Source organism: Nyctereutes procyonoides, unplaced genomic scaffold (genome assembly GCF_905146905.1).
Source record: "Nyctereutes procyonoides isolate TBG_1078 unplaced genomic scaffold, NYPRO_anot_genome, whole genome shotgun sequence".
NCBI lineage: Eukaryota > Metazoa > Chordata > Mammalia > Carnivora > Canidae > Nyctereutes > Nyctereutes procyonoides.
This window is the reverse complement of record NW_026575121.1, coordinates 7267372-7290487: the sequence shown is the minus strand read 5'-3', so window position 1 is coordinate 7290487 and position 23116 is coordinate 7267372. Positions and strand designations below refer to the sequence as shown.

Genomic DNA, 23116 nt, shown 5'->3' with positions numbered 1-23116 from the left:
TATTTCATTGGTATCAGGTATAAGTTAAAGTGAAAGATTCAAGAATAAAAGAGAAAAACTGTATGAGACACTTAATGGATGAAGAAAAAAACTCCTGAAAAAGTTAAACGTCCATTTATGATAAAACACTAACCAACCGGGAACAGAAAATAACTTTTTAATCTGATAAAACGCATCTCTGAAAAATCCCACAGCTAAGATCTTACTCAATTTTTAATGCAGTGAAAGAGTCCTCAGAAAGTCAGAAGGACAGCAAGGATGCCCAATCTCAGCATTTCTGTTCAAGGAGGTTTGAACCACTTCAACAAAGTAAGAAAAAGAAATAGAGCATAAACATTGGAAAGAAACAAAACTGTCCCTGTCTGCACAGTTTATATTTTAAAAATCCTATGAAATCTACTAAACAATAATTATGGCTATTAAGTTTGTTAAATCACAGGGCAGAGTTTAATTTTTATACTGAGATATAATTCACATGCTATATATTTCACCCTTATAAAGTGTACAGTACAATGGTTTTTGGTATATTTACAAAGCTGCGCATCTGTTACCCTTAACTAATTTCAGAATATTTTCATCACTCAAAAAGGAAACCTGTACCATTAGCACTCACTCTTCACTCCCTCAAGTGCCTGATAACCATTCATCTACTTCCTGTCTCCATGAAGTTGTCTAGTCTGAACATTTCCTATAAAGGGAATTAATATAATATGCAGTCTTTTGCGTCTGGCTTCTTTCCCTTGGCATTCTGTTGACAAGGTTCATCCACATTGCAGCATTTGTCTGTATTTCATTCCCGTTTTTGGCTGAATACTATTCCCTTGCATGTATATGCCACATTTTGTTTATCCACTCATTAGCTGTTTGGATTTTCTATACTTCTGGCTATTAGGAATAATAGTGTTATGAACATCTGTGTACAAGCTTTTGTGTGAACATATATTTTCAATTCTCTTGGGTATCTATACCTGAGAGGAGAACTACAAGATCAAATGGTAATTCTATGAATAACTTCTTGAAGAAATGCCAAACTCTGTTCCTAAGTGGTTGCATTCCTTTTACATTCCCATGAAAATGAGTAAGGGTTTCAAATCTCTACATCCTCACCAACATTTACTATCATCTGTCTTTTTTGTTGTAGTAATCCAAGTGGGTATCAAGTGCTTTTTTACTGTGGTTTTCATAATTACTGATGATGTTGAGCATCTTTTCATTGCTTATTTGCCATTTGTGTATCTTCTTTGGAGGAATGTCTGTTCAACAATTTTTCCCATTTTTAAGTTGGATTATTTGTCTTTTTATTGTCGAGTTGTAAGAGTTCTTTATATGCTCTAGACACTAGACCTTTACCATGTATAGAATTTGCAAGTATTTCCTCCCATCTTGCAGGTTTTCTTTTCACTTTCTTTTTTTTTTTCTTTTCACTTTCTTAATAGTGTCCTTTGAAGAACAAAAGTTTTTAATTTTGATGAAGGACAATTTATCTTTTTCTTTTGTTGTTTATGCTTCTAGTGTTAAGAAACTACTGCCTAATCCAAGGTCATGAAGATTTATACTTATATATCCTTATAAAAGTTGTATGGTTTTAGCTTTTACACTTAAATCTTTGATTCATTTTTTAGTTAGTTTTTGTGTATGGAGTAAATAACAGTCCAAGTTCATTGTTTTGAATGTGAAAATCTAGTTGTCCCAGCAAGTACTATTTGTTGAAAAGACTTTTATTCCCCCATTGAACTGTCTGGACACCATTCCAATAAATCAACTGACCATAGATATATAGGTTTATTTCTGAACCCTCAATTCTATTCCATTGATCCATCTGTCTATCCATCTGCTGGTACTATATAGTCTTGATTATTGTAGTTTTGTAGTAAGCTTTAAAATCTAGAGTGAGTTTTCCAACACTATGCTTTTGCAAGATTGTTTTGGCTATTCTGAATCTCCTTATTTCAGAGAAAGTTTAGAATCCTCTTATAAATTTCTTTTAAAAAGCCAGCTGAGGGGCGCCTGGGTGGCTCAGCAGTTGAACGTCTGTCTTTGACTCAGGGCGTGATCCCAAGGTCCGGGATCAAGTTCCACGTCGGGCTCCCTGCATGGAGCCTGCTTCTTCCTCTGCCTGTGTCTCTGTGTCTCTCTCTCTCTGTCTCTCATGAATAAATAAATAAAATCTTTAAAAAAAAAAAGCCAGCTGAGACTAGGGATTGCTTTGAATCTGTAAATAAAGTTGGGGAGAATATGATTATATTATTATCTATAAAAATATAGATTATTATCTATATAATGTAGATTGTATTTTGTGTTATATTCATACATTCATAGATTGCCATCTTAACAACATAAATCTTCAATTAACATGTAGTGTCTCTCCACTTATTCAGGTCATCTTTAATTTTTTTCAGCAATACTTTAGTGTTCACTGTCCATGTATTATGCTTCTTTTCTTATAGTTATTCCTAAGCATTTTGTTATTTTTGATGCTATTTTAAATGGAGCTGTTTTCTTAATTTCACTTTTAGATTGTTTATTGCTGATATATAGAAATATAACTGGTGTTTGTATAGTGATCTATCTTGCAGCCCATCTGAACTCATTCATTAGCCCCAATAGTTTTGTGTGTATGTGAATTTCTTAGGATTTTGTCTATATAGGACTGTGCCATTCATATATAGAATTCTTTTATTTGTTTTTTTCCAATATGGATGCTCTTTATTTCTTTTCTTTCTGCCTGTCTTGGCGAAAACCTCCAATATATTATTGAATAGAAGCAGCAAGAGCAGATATCCTTGTCTTGTTTCTCATCTTAGGCAGGAAACTTTTTCAGTCTTTCACCAATAAGTATGATGTTCACTGTGGGTTTTTCATAGATCTCCTCTATCATGTCGAGAAAGTTTCTTTATATTTCTAGTTTATTGAATAGTTTTATCACAAAAGGTATTTGGTAAAATGCTCTTTGTGGTTCTATTGGGATGATTACATTGTTTTTGCCTTTTTTTCTATTATTATGGTATCTCACAATGATTCATTTCTGAATGTTATACTAGCCTTGCATTCGTGAGATAAACCCCACTTGGCCATAGTTGTATAATTTTCCTTACATGTTGTTTTATTTTATGTGATAGTACTATATCAAAGATTTTTTGTCTTATATTCATAAAGAGTATTTGTAGCTTTCTAATAGTTGTTTGATTTTGGCATCAGAATAATACTAGTTTTATATATTAGTAGTAAGCAATTAGGAGATAAAAAATTAAAATTTCACCTAAAATATTAAAGATATAAAATTCTTAGTAGCATGAAATTAGAAGCATATAAGAATTTTACACTAAAAACTATAAAATATTGCTGAGAAATATTAAAGAAGACCTATGTAAATAGAGAAAGAATGTATGCTTATATACTGGAAGGCTCACTATTGATATTTAATTCTTCCCAAATTGAGATTTAGATTCAACATATTCCCAATCACAACCCCACTAAGCTGATTATTTTTAGAAACTGGCAAGCTAATTCTAAGATGTATGTAAAATTTCAGAAGAACTAGAAGAACTATTGTAAAACTATTCTTTTACAATATTGTAAAAGAAGAATAAAGATGGAAGGCTTGCACTATTTGCCTTGAAGACTTACTATAGAGCTATGGTAAACAATACAGTGTGGTACTAGCATAAAGGGCAACAAAATCAATGGACAGAGTAAAAAGCTCAGAAATAGATATATGCTTATATGGTCACTTGATTTCTGAAAATAGTATTAAGGCATTCATTTCATTAGGGAAAGGAAAGTCTTTTCAACAAATGGGGTTAGAAGAATTTAATATTCTATAATATAGAAAATAATAAACCCAACCCTGACCTCACATAATACACAAAAGGTAATTCAATATGGATCATAAATCTTAACGTAAAAGCTAAAACTATGAAGTTCTTTAAGGAAGCCATAAGAATTTATCATTATTCTTTTGCCTTGGGGATTAAGTTATTTTAGGATCCAAAAAACAATATCCATGAAAGAAAAACACCAATAAATTACAACCCCCCAAATTAAAACTTCTGCTCATCAATAGATATCACTTGAGAGAACGAATAGGCAAGCCACAGAGTGGAGTTAAGAAATAGTTATGGAGTAGGTATCTGATTTTGTATATATGGTAAACCTCAAAAATAAAAATACAAACAGCCCAATATAGAGATGAGAAAATAATTTAATAGACACTTTATAAGGGAAAATATATGAAAGCCCAGTAAGCACATAAAGGTTTCCATATATGAGTCATCAAGAAAAATACATATTAGTTAACAAGAAAGTACCACTAAAAACCCACCAGAGTGTGGTTAAAATTCAAAACACTGACAACACCAAATGTTATGAAGGATGTGGAACAACTAAGAATATCATATATTGCTTGTGGGGATGTAAAATGGTGCACCCGACTTCGGACAAAGACCTGGAAATTTCTTGTAAAACTTAATATATATCTATTCTGACTTAAATTCTACTCTCTGATATTGACCTAATGGAAATGAGAGCCTATGTTTACAAAAAGACTTTCTCCGGAATGTTCATAATAACTTCATTTATAAGAGTCAAACCTGGAAAGAGTAAAGGTGTCTGTCCATAGAAGAGTGGATCAACAAGCCGAGAAGGGGTAGGAGGGAGTTTTCTGAGCGATGCAGATCTGAGTAGCACTGGTGTCTGTCGGCATTTGTCAGAACTCATGGAAATGTATACTTGAGATCTGTATGTTTTATATAAATATATATTTTGCCTAAAAAAAGAATTATAAAAAACCATAAACTTTGAATTCGAGTAATGATATATAAGCTAAAGTATTTGGGAGGGAAAATGGTAGTGATGTCTACAACTTATTAAAATTTGTCCCAAAATAAGATGGATTCGTGGATGGCTAAGAGGGATGGAATGGTAGTGGTGGGTATATGAGTGTTCCTTATAAACTTCTTTCAACTTTTCTTTACAGTTAAGCATTTTCATAATAAAATGTTGCAAAAGAAAAAAATCATTAAAATTGGAGTCTTTCACAATAAATAATAAATGAATTAAAACATCAAAAGAAAAAAGAAGAAAGCAATCCTAGCTTTTTCTAAGATATTAGCCATGTGAATTTGGCAAACTATTTAAATAGTCTAAGCCTAAATTTCCTTATTTCTAAAATGTAAGCAATAAATAGTACTTTGTATACAGGATTGTGAAAGGACTATAGTTGCTGATATACATAAAGAACAGTTCCTGGGACAAATAAGCACTGAGTAAATGTTTTAGCTACTATTTTTAGTGAGCATGGAGTGCCTGTGGCCATAAATGCACAAAAATAAAATGTCTCAAAAACAGAAGAGGAGGACAATGTTTGCAGATTTCATGAAACCAATTGTTACGCTTGTTGCATAGATAAAGTCAGATTCACTGTGATTTTTTCTTACGCATGAATGTCATTTATTAGGACCTCAAAGTGAATGAGCTAGTAGAAAGGAAATACTATATTTTTGAAAACCCATAAAGCATATTTTTAGAAATGGTATTTCCTTGACTTTCATTTCAGGAAAATGCTAACACACGGCATGAAGCATGCTGGGCCCAGAAAAGAAAGCCTGCCAGATGCCACAGCAATAAATAGAGTGAGTCCTTGGAGAGGAAGCGTAAAACGAGAAAATGTAGCATTATGTCTCCCAAACCCTTCCCATCTGGTATTTAGCCCACTGAAGTCATGGGGCTTTTGGAAATTCACCCTTGTAGGCCACTTTTAATTAATTTTCTTATTTATTTGTTCAGCAAACACTTAAATTACAGCCTACTTTCGGCACAGTTCTATGCCTTGCCCTCTTAGAAAAAAAAGTTCTAAGTGCAGTAAAATAAGAAAATAGTGCTATTTACACCCCACTACCTCCCTTTTCAGTATTTGCTTTAAAAATACAATTTTAGCTTTTTTAATCAATAGATGAAGCAACCACATGTTTTCTTGAGTGACAGAAATTCTCAGGCAGAAAAGAAGGTATAGTTTATGTAGGTTATATCCTACCTTCCTGGGAAGTGCATAAGCAAAAATACATTTTTATAAATGATATTTTCTATAGTGCTTATAAATATCATTTTTATAAATGCATATTATAAATGCAAGTGGAATATTCTTTTAAGATTTTATTTTATTCCTGAGAGACACAGAGACAGGCCAGAGACACAGGTGGAGGGAGAAGTAGGCTTCCTGTGGGGAGCCGAATGCAGGACTCGATCCCAGGACCCCGGGATCATACCTGAGCCAAAGGCAGACACTCAACCATTGAGCCACCCAGGTGCCCTGCAAGTGGAATTTCTTAATGTGATATCTTTTGTTAAACTGAAATTTAGTAATGTTTCTAATAAGAAAACTGACCTCTAGAATGTTGAAAATTGTTTCATCTTATTATGACCGCTGTTTCGGGGTTTGTCAAATATATATACTTATGATAATTCCAAGAAACTGTGATTAATGGATTTTTACCCAGGATTTTAAAACAACAAAAGAAATTCTCTTAAATGACAGGAAAAGTACATTCCATTCCCTCAACTCATCTTTATTTTAGGATTTATACTTTCTCTGCTAAAATTTGGGATGGAATTTCTAACAGTGATGGCATTGTTCAGTAAATAGCACTCCTTTGTGTGTGTGAAACATTTCAAATGAATGGAAATGGTCTCAGACTTTTTTAATCTGGAAAACTTTTGCCTATAGTATTTATTCAAATGTTTATACTTTCAGGGAAGAATTTAGAAAAATGTCTTTCTCATAAAAATATGTTGTTCCCTGGTGTCTATTTGAAAAGGAACTCCCTCTCCTACCTCCGCTGTGTGGGCGCACGCACACACACACACACACACACACACCGTATGCTATCAATAGAAGCTAAAGATAAAATTAAAGAGACACAGGCTGCATGCCAAATTCTGGGGTAATAGGGAAGAGGAAGCTGGTTGGCAATCACCTCTCCTACCTCTTATCTTTTCCTCCCACTTATCTCTCCTGGGCTGGAGGGCTGGGATGTCCATACTCTATGACCTCTTTCTTGAGTGGAGACATGAGCTGGGAGTTAGCTGCCCTGTGCTTTAATGTCTTATTATTCTTTCCCTCGAGTGAAGCCTTACTGTTCAGGGGAAATAAAATGTTCTATGTAAATGAAAATAGTCACTTGGAAATCCTCTTTCTGGATTTCACCGCCAGTACACCTGTAATTTTAAAACATCCTTTTGCTTTAAATAGTAATACATTTATCGGGCAAGTATATTAGGAGATGTATACTAAAAATTTACTGCTGACTTTAGGTTAATCTACTGTTTTCTAAATTAATATACATGGTTTAGGATGGTAAAAGGCCAAACTTTTGTAATTCTTCCCAGTGTGCATCATCTTAGAATAAAATTATTAGGAAGAAGTTAGGGATTCATGAAGCAGGATGGAGAGGGTTTTGTTGTTGTTTTTACTATTGTAGTTACTACTGTGTTTGAGAGAATGTAACTATCCTTGAGATTAAACATCACGTAATTCTAACAAGTGAGCTCTCTCTGGTTCACCCAAATTAGGGAGCTTTCCCCATGTTAATTTTGTCTCTTTCACAAGCAACCTTGAAATTCTTTGTCCTTCTTTAATTATTTATGTCTATATCTCAAGTAGTAAGAGCATACTTGAAATTCACAATTTTTCTGGGTTCCTAACACTTATTGGTTTTGTTTTCTGCCTAGTCTTGTTAATCTGATTTTGTTTTCAACACTTTCAGGAATGATGCATTACTTATCTTTACGTTTTGCATCGTTTTTTCTATACTAAAGAATCCAAATTTAGGTTTCAATTTACTCAAAATGAACTTGCTGGTCCTCAAATCTAAACCAGAACCCAGACTTTTTTACTCTTCTCCATTTCATTTCAAACTTTAACAGACACTTTCTCAAATTATATTTGAAAAATTTACAATCCAACATCATTGGATTGGTGGCCTGGTTATTTCTTTTCCTTAAAAAAAATTCTAAGGACTCTGATTTAAAGAAAAGGAAAAGAAATATAAAGGAATGACAGAAGGCCTATTACTACTGGACAGATCTCATTTTCTTCTGCAGTTCCATCTTGGATGGTATCAGAACCCTGCTGTCCAGCTCCTGGGAGAATAGGCCTCAAGAGGAAGGCAAGGAAGTCTATAGATCTGGTGACAATTTGAGCTGAGTCCCAGTGCAACACCTCGGAGGCAGATAGATGAGCAGAGTAGGTATTTTATTTTCTAAAGGATAATCTGCTGAAGTGAAGAGTGTATGATTTGTTGGAATTTCACTACACTTATTAACAAATATGCCAAATGAGAACCTGGGGCCATCTGCAGATCTATCATTACAGTGGGTGCCGATAAAAATCATACTTTAATGTTGAAAATAGCCCTAATGACTTCATATTGGGAATATTTGTACTACCAGAACAAGTTCTACTTAAAAGCATACATGAGTTATGATTGAAAGCATTTCCCTGCTGGTTCCAGACATACAGGAAAGCCTAAGTGTTACGGTGAAGCCCAGCAGCAGAGCAGCTATAGGTAATGTGTGAAAGAATTTCTGACAGCAACTCTGTATCCTGAAGACTTAGACTCAGTTATAAAAGTCTGCTGAAAACTAAAGTTGGCCCAAATTTTAGCTTAGTAGAGCTCCAACAAATATAGTGAAAAATAAAGGTTAAGGGGGAAAAAACACCCTACAGACTTGACTTTCAGAAAAGACCACAGCATTGCTTGCCAGGGAGACGAAAGGGAATTCTCAATACTTATTAATCTTTTTATATAGAAAATTACATTTGGCAAGTGGTAAGATAATTTACGGTATAATAATTTCCGGCATCTTGAAGGGGATAAATAATTAAAAGGGTGAGAATTGAACCCAGGAAAGGTTCTGTCAATTCTAGAAATAATTGCTTTTACTCTTGAATTTTTCAAAGTTGCATTTTTTTTTAGTGGTGTCAACTGGGTCAGCCCACAGTCACATACAAAAACATGATTGACCAAAAAAAAAAAAAGAGCTTTAATCTCTTAGAATAACAAAATGGAACAGAATATGAAAGTAGTCTAACCTCTAATCCATACAGTTCTTGAACTTTTAAGAGTAGACACTTGTTTCTACAGCCTTGAATAATCTACGAACCCGAAACGGAGACTTTAATTCTAATAACTCTTGAAAATTCATTCTCTCAGTTAACTCCGACCTTTCGTTTGTTTTTACACCTCAGTTTTCAATCACAGGAGGTCGAAATGTTGAAGTTAAGTGTTCTAGTAGATGAAAGATGATTACTAGGAAGGCTAAAATACCTCCGAGTCAAATGACCACATAACCTCTACAAATATTTATTACTGTAGCCTCTACAAATATTTATTACCTTGTTTATTCATTCGACCATTCAACAAAGATTTATTTAGCATGTGCTAGGGAAAACACTCACAAAACAACCCTAAAACCTACTACAAAAGTACAAATACATATTCCTTTGAGGATTTTTGATGGTATACATTTTTCAAAGGCACCAGACATTAAATATTTACCTTTAGATCTTGAAGTTTTCAACGTTATATCTAAATTTTTTTAAATCACATTTTTCTAATGTTGTTATGAAACCAAGAGACAAAAGGAAACGCTTTTGCTTGGTCCAATGGAAAAGAAAAGGCCTCCAAGACGAGATGACCTCTGAATGGTGGAGTGTAAAAAATTGTGCAAATGTACTTTAAATACTATCTCTCATGGATGCCAACTGAACCTCAGAGCCTAAGGGCTGGAAGCAATCCCTTCTTCCTTCTTTCACTCTCTCTTTGCCTTTGCTCTATTTCTTCTGTCTTTTCTCACTGTTTACAAATTTATCCTTGAGTGAGATGGAACCGGTGAATCCACATTAGAAAATGCCCATCAGAATAATCAAGAGGTAAGGATGAAGGCACAGAACAAGATAGGAAATGTTGCTGACAAGAAGGAAGAAAAGGTTTTGTAGTAGAATTTAAAGGACAAATACTTCTCACGTGCCTATTCTGTGGCAGGCGGGATGCAGCCACACCACACAGGAAACCCGTATATCTACTGTGAATAATAAAGAGGTAAAAAATGAAGACTGGTAAATGCTCTGTTATGAGAAGACAGATATACTTTATTTAGGAGACAACACAATAATCAACTACTAAGAATAAGCCTATGTCCATATATTAACAGAGAACCTTAAAAAAAGAACAATGGTGAGGAAAAACGAGTTGCAAAGCTACAAATTCAGTATGATCTTACCCATTTAAAAATAACGTTCCATATATTTATCCATATTCAGATTTATATTAGTTATGGATATATATCTATTATGTCTACATCTGTACTTCCTAACCAGTAATACATAATATTATATAATACAAATGGAATAATATACAACAATTTTATAAGAGTTAATATTACCTCTGGGGATGGATGAACAGGAAGGATGGAAAATATTTTAGCTTTAAAACACAGAGACAACAACAACAAAAAAAACCACCGAGACCCAAAGCAAAAATGATAATATAAATATGTTAAAATATGGGGGTGGATACATAGGCTTTTTATTTTCTATAGGTTTAAACCATTTCATAGTAAAAAATGTATTTAAAAAATTTGTGGTTTAAAAGAAAGATGCTGTAGACATTTAGGCAATTAGAATGAACTATTCTAGTAAGTCCAATTTTCTTACTTTTGAGCCTAGAATATACAAGTCTGATTATTTTCCATCTTTAGCAAGAGGAACAATGGAGAGTTAATGTAGAAGAAAAGACTGTCCTTGATATGATAAGTCAGTGGCACTTTTGGCAAATGGATGGTAATTTCCAGATGGAAGTGAATTATCTGAACATAATTATATTGAATCCTCTAGCTTTAAAAGAGCATTTCAATCATACACTATCCATGTAAGTCACTCTTTTCTTCCTTATGGGGTGTGGATGTGAGGTTTAAGGGATGGTTAATGGATGCCACATTTTCATTGCTGCTAAAAATGTATAATTAGAGTTTGGATTTTGGAATAACAATTTGCACATTTAAAGTATTGATTAGCTGTTCATGACCACACTTGACTTCTTTTTTTTAACCCATCACAAAGACTTCCTTTCCTTTCAAAATTGCCATTAAGCGTTTTTCGAATGTAATTCCAAGGAGCGCACAGGGTACTGAGGCACTCTAGCAGGAAGGAAACTGACTAACATTTCATTAACTTTGGACCATTTGCATTCTTAGAATTAATAGCAAAGAGCCACAGAGGTTTTTTTTACTTAAATCATAATGGTAAATAAGCCTGAAATGTTTCACTAGTGAGGCAAGAGTCACGAGATATATTGTTAAATATTGAAAATATATCACAGACACAAGTGGTACTACACAGTACACATTTTTCTGAAAAACTAGTCTCCATGCATGAGGATTAGATATATACCCACAATAAGAGGGCATATTGATCTATAATTTTCAATATTACATCCTTGTATTTTTTATTATATGCTATTTTTTAGCTAGTAGAGGAATATGGTCTCATAAAGCTAATATTTATTCTTCCATGTTTATAGAGCTAGTAGTGCATTTCAGGAAATGAGAAACTCTGAGAAGTCAAATATGACTTGGTGTCTCATGCACAAAGACGACAGAACAGGAAAATCACCATGTTTAAAAAAATCTGACTGAGGAACTCTGTCATAAAGCTTTCAATAGTTAAATAAGGGAAGCCTTTGCTGTTATTATTTCTCTCTTCATACATGTAAGCCTTTTTAGGTATTTTAATCTTCTCATGTGGGATTCTTCATTTTACTAGAAAACAGAGTCCTCTTGTCCAGTCCCTATTTTCAACTCTACACTTCCCATGTGTATTTTATAGAAGCTAAGGCAGATATTTATTAAGTATCATCTATTATAACAACCCAGATACTCCTACTTAGAATTATATCTGCAAGTGATGAATTCTCATTTTGTTAATAAGTAACCTCTATAGTAGGGAATTCAACGATTTCTTATGCTAAATTTAAAAAAAAATCGTAGTGAATGAGAATTTATTTTTCTATGGAAAGGTCCCTCTATTACGGTAAATGTCTCAAGAAATCAGAGCCTTTTAAAAGAAAATTTGAGAAAGAGAGCTCTACATATTACATATTACAATATATTTCTAGGATGTGCTTTCTTTATTTTAAGATTTTATTTATTTATTTTAGAGAGAGAGCGAGAGCGAGTGAATGGGGGGAGGGACAAAAGGAGAGGGAGAGAGAGAATCTCAAGCAGACTCTGCCGAACACAGAGCCCGATGAGGGGCTCGATCTTACCACCCTGGGTTCATGACCTGAGCTGAAATCAAGAGTCAGATGCTTGGCCAACTGAGCCACCCAGGGGCCCCAAGAAATCACAGCCTTAAGAGACCTTCTGTGGGAGAAATTTCCTGAAGCTCAATTGTTTTTACATTCTTTCAATTTACAACTCTCCTTGGGACCTTGGAGGGATCCAGAAAGATAAAAGTCATCAAGTCGTTTTCCCATTCTCTGCTTGAAGCATGAAGTCAGAGCCATCATTAAGGGAGGTTCGAGAAGGGAGAAACATTGATGGAGGGTGGGTGAGCCAAGGGATATTGGACTGAAGGGAGGGAGAGTTTCAGCTGCAATCAAGAGCCCTTTAAGTTCCTCAAAACTGATCCTCGAATTTCTGAGGAAGGCTGTGACATGGAGTAGGGAGCTGGAACTAAGGTGGATGGTGAAAAGCAAGTGAAGAAATAATTCCTTTGTTACTTACCCTTTTCAATCTTCCCTCAGATGTCAGCTTTTCTATCTCTCTCTCTCACTCTCTCTCTTTCTCCCCCGGGTGACTGAGCTAATACATTTGCAACATCAACCCCACTATTTTCTTTGGGGTCTAGGTCCTCTCTTTCCCCTAAATTTTTAGAGCTGTCCTCTCTTTGCTGTTTTCCTGCACTAAGCTCTGATAATATCTTTCCCATCGCCAATGTTCCCATATCAAACAACCGTGATTTCCTTTAAACACCAAACCAGAAATTCTGATTCTCCAAAAGAGTATTCATATATGCATGTTACTATGCTCCTGGAAAGCTGAGAAATACATGTGAGCCCAGAGTAGAAGTACGATCGAGTGGGAAGAGAATGGTACACAGTATTAAAAACTGGAGTCCCGGCCCAGCCCTACCCTTCGCTCAACTCTTGCTAAGTTTCAGCATCCTCAGTTCCAAGGTCTTCCCTGGTCCTCTGCAGGCAGATGTGAAGGAGGTCTGACTCTGGTTATCTACCACAATGACTGGGAGCTGAGGGAGCTACTTGTCTTTGGTTCTTGGAAACCAGGGCTATTGCCCATTCTAAAACTCACAGGGCAATCTTGCATCAAAAAGAACTGCACCCCTCGAAATGTCAATAATGGGCCCCCACTGAGAAACACTGATGATTTTTAATGCTCCTTCAATCGGTCTGGACTCCTAAACTTAAGTGGACTGTATAGATCTTTAGAGACTCAGAAAAGAACTTGTGAGGGTAAGTAAATATTTGGATTATACAATTTCATAGAAAAAAGTTCAACAGAATGGGTTCACTTCCCTGGAAGACAAAAAAGGTGACTTGAGAAGTGAGTCTATGATGATGATACAGGATTGAGGAGGGGGGTGGGAGCTCTGACCAGAAAATTCTCTATCTTCATGAGAGAAGGATGCATTGTCATGCTGGGAAGTCAGGAATTACTTTGGCTTTCTTGGCAACAAGGTTTCTAAGAAAGGAGAATCTATATCAGGTTTCAAAAGGAAAGTGGATACCCAGGTAGGAAGGGTTTGAAGACAAACAGGTTCTCATTGATTTCGGACAGTTCAAGTGGGATCTGGCTTATAGAGGAGGGAAGAACATTTAGGTAACTTCTGAAGTCCTTTCTAGTGCTTCTGTTTCTATGGATACACTTATTAGGTTACTACACGCTACGATTTGCTACCAAATTGACAGACTGGAGAGATGAAGGTGGAGGCACAACTTCCCAACCACCCTCTCCCCCAGAACATCCTGTACGCCTCACCCTTCAAAGTGAGTGAATCATGAGGCCCGACAATGAAGGGTGCAGTGGGAAAACTGGAACCTAGCCCAGCACTGCAGTGAAATCCACTTTGATTTCTCAGTAGAAATAAAAGAAATAAAAAGAAAACCCACAGAAAAGGGCCATTAGGGGAGAAAACATTTGTCACTGTGGACAGAATAAAAGTCCAACCAAATGAAATAAACGCCTGTGCAAAAAGCCATGTCATTCTAGGGAAAGTACGATGTTCCTTCTCCCTTGCTCTTCATTTAGTTTTCGTCCACTCAATGTACTGAGCTTTACCCTCTCCCCCGTTTATTTTCCATCGATGAAAGATGCATGGATTGAATTCAGCCTTTGGATAGGTCTTTGTCGGGAAGACCTTTGTACTTCCAAAATAAAAGTGTTTAGCTTGGTACTATCTCAATGGCAAAACATGTACTTCCAGAATAAGATGCTTGCTGTGCTAGCATGCTTTTTTATTGAGTAAGAAACAATATTGTTAGCAATTTTTCAAGCTGTTAATATACACATATTAAACAGCAACAACAACAACCCTGTTCTATCATTATAAATCATAGGGTGAGTACCCCTTGGTAGAAAGAAATGAAAACATTCTGGCCACTGAGGCTTTCTCATTTAAAAGCTGTCATAGTAATAATACTAGTTGATATTGACAAATGCAGTTTTGATTTTTTTAATGTTTCAAAATATAATTTATCCACAGGCATCTAATTGATAATACTTAACAAAATCTGATATATATTCTAGACACTCAATATAAATTTACTGAATATTCAGTTAGAATTTATGAACACAAAAATAAAGTGTGTCTTAAGCCAATGTGGGGGAGATTTCATTTTTAATATCCTTGTAACATCCTACAGGGTATACAGTAGTAAGTATGAGAAGTAGCATATCTAGCTACCAATGAAATAAAAGGCTTATAATCTATGCAAAAATCTATATTCCAGAATAGGACTATTATCCACTTTAAAAATACCTCTCAAAATTAATAATATCGTCACTAAGAGAAATTTTAAAAAGTAGCACGAACCTTAAGACCTCCCGCGGATCAGAAGACAAGTATGGTCTCTGGAGGATCTGGTTGAAACAATATATTCACAAAAGTCTTTTAAATCGAAGCTGTTCACAAAGGGAGTCCCGAGGAAGACAGTGTGGCTCTGACATGCCAGATGCTTCTGGAAGGAAAGGAAAGCACGCTATTAGGAAGTATCCAAGTACCATTACTGCCGGTCTCAGCCATCATGGGGTCTCTAGTAGCACCTACTGCTATTATTAATATAATGGCATTAGCTTCTGCTGCCTTATACTCTCAAAATCTTATTCATAAATGGCAGGGTGGGACAATAATCTCTCAGGCCTGTATCTAAAAGCCTTTGAAGAATAAAAGAGTATTTTACTGATTCTACTTTTCGCATCATCTAAGCAGGGTGGGACTGAAGAACTGTGCATGGAGAATGAGCACAGAGGCAGCGATGCTGGATTCACGGAGTGCCTGTCAGCACAGCAAGAAGCTGTGCAAGGGGCTGTGTGTGTGTGTGTGTGTGTGTGTATACATATATACGTATATACATACAGGCTTTTTAATCTGAACCACAGGGCTGCAATTGGAGTGTCCTGGCTCCATTTCACAGGTGAGAAAACTCAAGTACAGACTCCTGAGGTCAGGCTTAGAACCCTGGTCTGTCATAGCCCGAAGGCTTCAGGGCTGGCTCTTTCCCTCACTTCACTCTGTGGCCTATGTGATTTAGAAAAAACATTTCTAAAGAAATGTTTCTAAAGACAGGAGAACAGACAATGCTGCGATTTCTTAAATTAATTCAAGTATCGTTAAATTCAGATGTTTTCTTTCCTGATTTGCTTTAGTTTTATATATAGTAATATCTTAATTCAGTCACAGAAATACAGACCCCTGGTGCTAGGTAGGGGCGGTTTGTCTCTCATCTCTGCTCTTTCTGCAAAGGCAGGAGGCTCGCTGGAAACTCCGTAGGCCCCTTGTTGAGATGGTTATGCAGGCTGGTGTGCTGTGTTACGTCAAGGAGAGAAGCCTCCTTCTCTGGTGCCTCGGCCTAACCCACTGTTACTGCCCTGAGTCAGTGAAAGAGGATACTGCTTTTCCCTAAGGGTGCTCCTGCTCTGGTTGGAGCTGGAAGCCACACTTTCTGTGGCACCTGAGAGCTACTGCTGTATCTCCTTGTGGCCACGTCCATCTGAAGGTAATGGGGCAAGGTTCACAGGGCACCATCTAGGTTTCCATGCTCACTGTTAGTCAGCTAGGTACACATTTCCCAGATGCTCCAGTGCCAACACGGCCTCGCCCCCTTACAGGGTGTCTCAGGGTCACTGCCCACCAATTAACCACTTCAAAATCTCCCTCAAAGGTCCAGCTTTTAATGCCACTGATTTCTGAGTATTGGGACTCTTAGTTCCTATCCACATTGCATTTGGGAAGTTCCTCAGAAAAGCTGGAGAATGATGGAGCAAGAAGGTCATGTGTAACTGTAAAAAAAAAAATATTTTATTTTTGGCAACAAAAGCTTGAATAAGTCATGAATAAAGAAACAGGGGAAAACGATTGATAGCATTTTCAGAGTTCTGTAGGGCTGGAGCCTGGGATTATTACATGGGGGAAAAAAGAAACAGAGCCGAACTGAGCCAGTTTATCTTTGCATAAAAGAAGGAAGAAGAGTTTGACAAAGAACAGGGGAAAAAAAAATTTGGACCATAGGATCTAACCTAAATGACAGGGATAAAAATAAATAGAAACTCGTAAAACCTCATAGAGTAGCATTCTGTTTTCTTCCTATCACTCAGAAGCAAAGTTTCAGGTTCTATGCCTAAACATGTAGACCCTGTTTCCCATAAAATCCAAATGGCAATTTTCAAGTACTCACTCAGCCACTATTGGCTGCTCATTTATTTATGAGTCAATCAATAAGTCAGAAAACTCTAGGAATACGGAAATAAGCAAGGTAGTCCTCCCTCAAGTGTGTTAACTTTCTTGGAAGAGGATATAAGTAGGATGTCAAAATTATAAGAAGGGCATACTAATAAGTGCTTGAAATAATGGGGTCCGGATCCTAAGGATGCTCCTGTTTCATGACTTACCAGTGATATGACCTGGGGCAAGGATTTTAACTCTTTACCCTCAGCTTTCTCATCCACAAAATGCAGAAATGATATACTTCCCATGCAGGTTTTTGTGACCATTAACTAAGATAACCTATATAAAGGGTTTAGCAGGTTGAGTGGCTCACAGTAAGAACCCATTAAATGTTAAGGACTTGGAATATTATTAGTGTATAGCAGACCATGATGATGTCAGCAAGAAGTGCTCCAAAGCTTTAGTGAGTTGGGATCCTCTCTGTAGGGGATGAAGGGACTCAAGAAGGCTGCAGTGGGAGAGGTAGCATTCAAGATCAACCATAACTAAACACACACAAATGATTAGGCTTTTATAGAAAACCTCTGAAGATAATGGAAAAGCTAGAAAATGAACTACTTTAGGAAAAAAACAAACAAATAGGTCCATGAAATTCGACTTTATTTCCCAGGATTTGGTGTGAAAGTAGACATCTACCATAACAACACAGCCAGGGAATGATCCAAAGAAGAAAATCTTATGTGTTGCTGCTAAGAAAGATACAGTATCTCGCTGAATCCTGTTTTATTCAACTGTAATCCAAGATGACACCATGGCTTTTAATGGAACTTGGCAAGCTCTAGATACACTAGTTTTAAACTTAGCTTCAAATTTAAATCACAGGGCTTGTGACTCAAATCTTCAATGTGACCTTTACAGGCTATTGTTCAGGAAAACATGTCTGTCACTGTGCAGAGAAACTATACACCCTTTTATTCTGGGAAGTATAATGAAAAGATGTACTATATTGTTATTAAGCACAGAGCCACAGAACGATTGTGACTTTGGTTCTCTAGAAGCAGTGAAAACAAAGACTTTATTTGATTTTGCATCATTCGTTTAGAAATGTTGTCTTCTTTTCATGAACATCCCTATGTCCCCCCGTATTCTGGACTTTAATTCAAAAGAAGCTTAGCAGGAATCTCATCATTTATAGATTTAAACCATGGTCCCTCTGAAATCTCTTTTCAAGGGCTTACTGAGCCATGCTATTTTGTCCTTGCCAGATATATACAGTATCGTACTAAACAGAAGAGCTAAAAGCATACAGTGGCTTGAAATCTCTCACATCCTCCCTGTTTCCTGGCCCAGGGAGGGCTGCACAAGGAGAACGAATCTGCAAAACCTCTGGTAGCATCATCGTTCCCTTCTCAGCATTCTTTATTCCTTCCACTGAGTTAGGAAATCCTACCAATGCTTCTCCCCACTCATCCAACTTATGACATTATGTACTCCAGTAAGCTTCTAGCTGGTTTTCCTTCTTGTGGCTCATCCCGAAAATAGTCCAGAGATCGGTCATCTTCTCTGACTGGTCTATGGTGGTGATAAACCAATATTTGGAAGCAAAATAGATGAATGGCTACATAAATGAAAGAAAATGTGATACTAATTATGTATATCCACCACCGAAGAACCTACATAATGGCTCCCTATCTTCTCAAGGATGGATCTAAGTTCCTCATTAAGAACAGTGTTCTCACCATCTCTTCTCACGTTAAAACAGACTCTTTTTTGATCTGAACCTTGGAATCAAATAGAAATGGCTTGTTCATTGTATTACAGTGAATCTCAACTAGAGGTGTATGACAGTCACTGAATTGGAATCAGTGGAGGAAAGGTGTCACCATAGGCATGTAAAAAAATGCTCCCCAGGTGACTCAGATGTATATGACTTCTTAAGAACCACTGCTGTGCCTTCCCCTCTTCTGCGTATCAAGCCACCTTCGCAGCATACTAGAAGCCTCGCCATCTTCACTGAATCTTCCTAGGCTTCAACAATATTTCATACGTCTTCTAGATTCTCACTGCAGAGTTAAAATATTTTAAGCTGGAAAGGATCTTCCATTGATTCTCTTGCTTGAGTCTATACAAGCACCACACCCTTGTGTAATCCCTTCTTCTTCCTCACCTTGAGTGTGGGCTACATTTACTGACTTCTAATGAATAGAATATGGCAAAAGTGATGGGAACTGACATCTCTCTTGTCCTATGACTCTGATGATAGTCACTGTTTAATTGTGAATTGCCCAATGGGGTGGCCCATCTGGCAAGGAACTGTGGGAAATTTCCAGCCTAAGGTCTTCAGTCCAACATGGGAGGAACTGAATCCTGCCAACCACTGAGTGAGCTCGGAAATCAATCTTCTCCCAATTGAGCAGGGTGGCTATATAACCTGACCCAGCTGGGATGACTGTGAGTCTCACCCAATACCTGGACTGAAGATTTGTAAAAAATCTTGAGCTAGGGGACTCCTGTAAGCCATGCCCAGATTTCCAATCATGATGGTTAATATTATGTGTCAACCTAGGTAGGCCACAGTATCCAGATGTTTAGTCAAATATCCATTTGGATGTTGCTATGAAGGTATTTTTGAGATGAAATTAATGTTTAAATCAGTAGATGTTGAATAAAGCAGATTACCCTCCATAGTTGAAGATTACTCTCCAATCATCTGAAGACCTTAAAAGAAAATAGACTGAGGTATCCCAAGAAAGAGGGAATTCTGACCGTAGACTGCCTTTGGACTTGAGATGAAACATAACTCTTTGCTAGACCTCCAGCCTGCTGGGCTGCTCTTCAGATTTTGGACCTGCCAGCTTCCATAATAGCATGAGCTAAGTCCTTGTAATCTCTCTCTCTCTCTCTTTCTCTCTCGATAAATGGAACTATAGATGTTTATGTGCATATGTATGTGTATACATGTATACATATAAGCATATACCTCTCTCTCTCTCACACACACACATACTATCAGTTCTGTTTCTCTGAGGAACTTGCTAAGTTTCAGGAGAACCTGATAACAATACATAACTAATATGGGACTCCTCCCCCTCTCTCGTACTTACCACACTGAGTTATAACTACTTTTTAAATTCCTCTATAATCAGATCCATCAATATCTGTCAAGGAAAGGACCACATCTATCATCCTTGCCACCAAATTTATAGCTCCCAGTATTATGTCTGATATATGGCAGGTACTCAATAGACATTTGTTAAATAAACTAATGAGTAAGGGATAAAGCTTCAGCAGCAGTGTCTTTATGTAACTACACACTGCCCCCAAAGCCCACGAAACAACCAATCTTCCACCCCCCCCAAAAAAAACAATGAAGCAATACCCCAACTAACTTCTTGTCTATAGTTAGAGATACCTTCAAAAAAAAGTACAAGTAAATATGAAAATTGTAAGATTGTAAGAGGATATGTATATCCCATCAATGCTGAGCAAAGAAGACATGAGGCAAATCACGCATGTTTGGAGACTGGAGTAGAGATTTTATGGAGTTGGAAATAAGACCAGAGTCCGACCTCCAGAGTGGCAAACCTGAAATTTTCTAGCGTGGCACAGAGCTATTGGCAGGGTTTTGTATCAGATGGAGGTTGACGTGGACTGTGTGTTCCTAAAGATGAATGTGGCATCAGTGTTCAGAATAAGGGGGGATAAGGGCAGGACTACCTCTAAGAGTGAACTAGAGAGGAAGCAATGAAAATACTGAGGAAGTGCTAGACAGGAGGCAAAAAGTAGGGAATAGAAGAAATTCCATCAATTAGATGGAGTTCATAATAAAAGAGAAGTAGTCAAACCTTATAAGAATATTTTGAGCCTGGGCCTGGGGTAAATTGTAAGAATGCTGATAAAATGCGGACATTGAAGAGGGGGCCTGGCATGTGTCTGCCTGCCTGAGAAGTGAAAAGCAATAATGAACTCTGCTTTGAGGTATGTGGAGTTTGAGAAATGTGACATTCCTTCCTATGTTTATGAATACTGAAAACCCAAGGTTTGATTAATCTTTCCCCAAAGATCAGTTCTGAACTTCCAAATTTCAAAGACTAGGTCATTATTTTTTTTCCAACTGGGATATATATTTACATACACTAAAAGGCACAGATCTTCAGTATACAGTTCAGTGAGTTTTGTCAAAGATACACTCCCAAGTAACCTACATGCCAGTTAAGATAAAGACCAATTCCATCACCCTAGAAAGTTCTTTTCCAGTTAAGTCCTCCCAAAAGAGTAGTTCTGATTTGTGTCACTATAGATAGTTTGGTCTATATGTGAACTACATGTATGTAAGATCATATAGTATATATTCTTTTTTGTCCAGCTTCCTTTGCTTAACATAATGATTATGATTTATTCTTGTTTTTAAATCTATTAGCTAATCCATAAGAATCGCTCTAGTGTATAAATGTGTAGTATTCCATTGCATGAAAACACCATAATTGTTCAATCCATTCTTCTATGGATGGACATTTCAGGTTGATCCAGTTTTGGCCATTATACACAACTATTATGAACATTCTTATTCAAGGCTTTTTGTGGATACATCTTTTCATTTTCTCATGCAAATAATGAGGCGTGAGATCTCCCAGGCATAAGGCAGTTCATGTTTAAGTTTCAAAGGAATCACTGGTTTTCCAAAAATGCCTGTGTTATTTTACCCCTCACCAGCACTGTATGAGAGTGTCTGCATTCCCATGTCCTCACTAGCATTTGGTGTCATCAGTGCTTTTATTTTTATCTATTCTAGTGGGCATAAAGTAGTACTTAAATTTCCATTTCCTTTATGACTAATAATGCCCCATTATTGCATCTTCAAATATGTTTTGTGTGTTGTAATATCTTCCGTGAAGGTTTTGTTCAAGTCATTTGCCCTTTAGGGGAAGGATGTTGTTTCTCTTTTTAAATTAAGTTGCAAGTTTCTTTATATAGTCTGGAGTCAATTCCTTTGTCATATATACGTATTGTAAATTATTTTTCCAGTCTGTGGCTTCTTTATGAACAATGTTTGTTCATGAGCTTCACTTGGTGAAGTCCACTTTACTATTTTCTACAGTATTAGTGCTTTTGGTATCCTAAGATATAGTTGCCATCTTTCTAAAACATACTCCTACATTTTTTTCTAGAAGCTTTTTAGTTTTTGTTTTTATGTAAAAGTCTATGATATATCCTGAATTAATTTCTATGTGAGGAAAGTACTAAGTTTCATTGTGTCTCACTACAGTTAATAAATTGCTCCAACACCATTTGTTGATAAGTCTTTCCCTTATTCCACTAAATTGGTTTGGTGGCTTTGTTGAAAGTCAATTAACTGTATAATTGCTTCATTCCTGACAGTTGATTCTGTGCCACTGATCCACTTATCTAACTTTATCTAATGCCATATTTTCTTAATTATTGATGCTTTATATAAGTCTTATAATCAGGGAGTGTGAGTCCCCCAACATTGCCATTCTTTTCTAAAAAAAATGTTTGACTCAGAAAAAAAAAAGGAAAAAATGTTTTGATTCTTTTAAATCTTTGTATTTCCATATAAATTTTAGAACTTGTCATTTTCTACCAAAAAACAAGAACAACAACAAAACCTTTTGGGATTATGTTACATCTGTACATTATTTTGGGGTAAAAACAGTTTAAGAATGCTGAGTCTTCCATTCTAGAACCTGATATATATCTCTCTGCTATTTGCATCTTCCTTAATTTTTATCAGAAATGTTTTCTAATTTTCAGTGTATAGGTCCTGTACTTATTTATTTAAATATATTACTATTTTGCGATTCTGATGCTATTATAATTGACATTGTGTTAAATTCCACTTTCCACTTCTTGGTGTATAGAAATAGAATTGATATTTTACATTGACTTTGTATCCTGAAGCCTTGCTAAATTCCATACATTTTTGCTAAGTTCAAATAGGTTTTCCTGGGTTCCTTAGGATTTCCTAGAAACATAATCATGCTATTTGCAAAAAGATACAGTTTAATTACTTCTTCCTTTCCAATCTGTGAGCTTCAAAAATTTCTTTTACTGTTGATTCTACTGCACTGGCTAGGACTCCATCCAGTGCAGTGTGAAATATAATTAGTGAGAGCAGACACCCATACATTCTTCCTGACT

General features: G+C 36.3%; 1 protein-coding gene across 5 annotated transcripts in view; it reads right to left on the bottom strand.

The window, feature by feature from the left end:
* Positions 1 to 23116, bottom strand: part of ENOX1 (ecto-NOX disulfide-thiol exchanger 1) — a 550745-nt gene that overhangs the window by 259005 nt on the left and 268624 nt on the right. For 4 of the 5 annotated variants that reach the window (XM_055336178.1, XM_055336176.1, XM_055336180.1 and 1 more), the window contains exon 4: positions 15107 to 15251. The gene's annotated coding sequence lies outside the window, so the exon portion shown is untranslated. Of the gene's footprint in view, positions 1 to 4589; positions 4707 to 15106; positions 15252 to 23116 lie in introns of those variants that run through there. The other variant, XM_055336181.1, reaches the window with a different exon arrangement.